This window comes from Condylura cristata, unplaced genomic scaffold, assembly GCF_000260355.1.
Source record: "Condylura cristata isolate star-nosed mole 26May11 unplaced genomic scaffold, ConCri1.0 scaffold00009, whole genome shotgun sequence".
Classification (NCBI taxonomy): domain Eukaryota; kingdom Metazoa; phylum Chordata; class Mammalia; order Eulipotyphla; family Talpidae; genus Condylura; species Condylura cristata.
Genome location: NW_004567110.1, coordinates 6866891 through 6870290, shown reverse-complemented (window position 1 = coordinate 6870290; position 3400 = coordinate 6866891).

Below are 3400 nucleotides of genomic sequence, written 5' to 3'. Positions count from 1 at the left end.
GAACACCTGAGTTGTGCCATCAGAAAGCTGCAGATTTGGTAAGCGGATGGGCAAACAACACTTTTCTTTTCTGAGCTACACTGAAAGCAAAGCATTACTCTGAGTGAAACGTGGTCTTGATGGTGCGTGGCACCCCACGAGGTGTTAAGCTGTGAGTCTTAGAACTGGTGAGACATGAGGGGAGCGTGTGATCAGGGTCATGGGAGGCGCGGATGAGGTTGACCTTGACTTGATGTGGGAGATGATGGGGGAGGAAGGTGGTTGGAAGCTCAGGAGTGAATCAGGCGAGCAAACAGGTTGGGCGGTGTCAGCCTACAGGTGGTATTTGGAACTGCAGGAAAGGAAGGGATGGCCGAGGAGGGTGTGGTCAGAAAGGCCTCTCAGCCTGGGCCTGGTCAGTCATCCTGGGCTGGGCGCTATCCTGTAGGACGATGCGCAGCATCCTTCCCCCTAAACCCTGTTACTCCCGGCTAGTTGTGATGACCAAAAATGTCTATAGATGCCGCCAGGTGTCACAGAGGGCATTGTCCTCCACCCATCCTATTTCCTTTGAAAACTCCTGGCATAGAGGGAGGCCAAAAGAAGGGGAGGAAGGAACCCAGGGACATGAGCAAAATACTAATTTGCAGGGATACTGTGTCCCTGTGTTCACTGCAACCCTATTTACAGCAGCCAAGTCATAGAAACAGCTATGGGCAGAGGAGTGGATCAGAAGAATGTGGTACACACACACACACACACACACACACACACACACACACACTGGAATATTACTCAGTCATAAAGAAGGAGGGGCCCCCTCCACCTGTGATAACAAGGATGGAGCTGGGGAGGAAATGCTGAGAGGTAAGTCAGAGGGAAAGAGGAAAATACCAGGTGGTGTCACATATATGGTCTATGGAGAAATAAAACAGGGGCAGTCAAAACCAAACCACTAATAGACTTTTTTTTAAGATTTATTTATTCATACAGAACTGGAGAACTGAGGTACAGGCCAGAGGTGCAGGGGCGGTGAGAGGATTCCCCAGAGACAAAGTGGGGAGCAGAACAGGCAGATCTACGAAGCACACTGCTGAGGGGAGCAGCGGACGGGGCAGGAGAGATGTGCTGCACTATGTCGGTCACCGGTCACCACCTCCAGGGCAGGCGGGGATCGAGCTCGTGCTGAAGTGGCTTTAGCTTCTTAGTGCTGTGCTTTAGCCCACTGCACCGCCAGGGAGGGCCCCACTGACAGACTTTTAGCACCCCACGCCGGGGTCACTTAGCTTCTGGATCCAGGCCTCAGCTTCTCCTCTCCCCTTCCCCTTCTCTCACCCTCTCTCCCTCCTAGACTCATCCTTTCATGACGATTCATTGAGAACCGGGTCAATCAGATGGAAAACCATTCACATAGGTTCTTATTAATAGCCGCGATGAGAGCCGTGAAGAACTGTTTCTGGTGCCGTTCAAACCCCAGTGAATCTTCTACCCCACAAAGAACCTCCAGGCCAGTGACATCCTGGTCCCTCAGGAATGGCTTGCTGGGAAACCTGAGTCCTTGTAGGCGTCTGGCTGTGAATTTCAGAGGATGCCCGAGGGGGAAGGCAGGAAGTTTTGGGAATGGACACCACTGCCCCTAAAGCACCCCTCCGCACACCAGTTGGGCGTGAGGAGGGAGGTGGGTCTGTGGGGCCACGGCCAGCTGCCAGGTCCACAGCTGTAAAAGGGGACAAGAGAGGTGGGTGGCTAAAGGACTGCAGCAGTTAAGATGGAGGGAGGAGGACACGCGCCAGAGGCTTAGCAGGTCACAGGAGGGCCTGAGCCTAGCAGGTCACAGGAGGGCCTGAGCCTAGCAGGTCACAGGAGGGCCTGAGCCTAGCAGGTCACAGGAGGGCCTGAGCCAGGCGGAGAGTGGAGGTCCCAGTCCTCAGGCTTCTTCTGCTGGTCTCTGCAGCTGCCCCCAGGCTTGGAGGGTGGCGCAGGTTGGGGCTGCTACCTCTGCTGATCGTGGGGGTCACTCAAAGGGCAGGACAGTGAGGACGTGGGGGAGGCAGCCAAACTGGAGAAACTGGGCGTCCGGCCATTGAGCAGGGAAGCAGGTGCCCCCCAGAGGCTGGAAGGCTTGCGGCCATGTCTCGGGGTGGGGTGTGTCAGGGGGCAGCCTGAGGGGTGCAGAGCCTCCACCAGCTTCCCGGCAGAACCTACCCCAACCCCAGAATGCTCAGTGTTAGTTAATGGTGGCGGTGGAGTGAGGAAAGCCCCGGGTGCAGGTAATGCACAGAGAATGCCCGTCTCACAGAGAATCAGAGACGCGGAGTGCTTTGCTGCCGGTCACACAGCCAGGAAGTGGTAGTGTTACAGGGCAGCCCAGAGTGGACTGGGCCGCCTGTCTGTGGGGCCTCACCCCGGGCTCACAACTGCAGGTGCACACAAAAGGGTCAATAACGGGTTTATTTACAAAAGGGGAAAGGAACAGGAAACAACACAGGGAAAGAGAGCAGGATAGAAAGTACCTGCAATACCTTACTGCTAGGCTGACTGAACACAATCATGTGGTAGGGAGAGGGGGAAGGGGAAGGGGAGGGGGAGGGAGCGAGGAGAGGAGGGAGCTAGGAGGGGAGGGAGGAGGGGGAGAGAGGAGGGGGGGAGGGAGCACCCCTTCAGGGCGGCTGAGCGACGCTGGAAGAGCGCAGCTCCCTGGGGTGGCCCCGTCCTGCGCCCTCCCGGCCTCACCTGTGGGCCTTGTGCTCCTGGGCCACCTTCTGCGTCAGCTCCTCCAGAACAGCCTCCTCCAGGGCCAGGTCCTAGCCGAGAGAGGGCAGCTCAGGCCAGCGGCCGGCTGGGCCCCCACAAGCTCCGCTCTGCAGGGGTCCTCCCTTGGGACCCGCCCCTCCGCCCCCCCTTCGCTCCTGAAGAATCAGAGGCGGTCCCCGGGCCGGAAGGCTTCGCCTCCAGGGGGGCCTGGAACCCCGCTGCCCACGCGCTCCCCGCCTGCCCTCAGACTGAGGCCCCTTGGGGCAGCCCCGCCAGCCTCTACAGGAGCTGCGATCGGGCGTCCGGACACCCCCTTCCCTCAGCCAGGGCAGGGGCAGGCTCTGCAGCGACAGCCACACGCTGGCCCTCCACGCCGGGGGTGCACGGCCCTGGGCCCCCTGCTTGGCCGCGGGGCGCGGGCTGGAGGCAGCCCTCGGACGAGGACCCCCGCCAGGCGAGACGCGCTCTGTGGAAACGGGGCGCACGGACAGGCGGAACTACCAAGACACGGAAGGAGCAGCCCCGACCCACGCAAGTACGGGGGACGGGGTGTGGCTCGCGTCCTCGCGGCCCCCCTGCACAGCGTGGGTGTCTGCAGCCTGTCCCCCCAGACGCCCGGCACCCCGGCCCCGACGCCACGCGTCCGCTGGACGCCTGACCGCCAGAG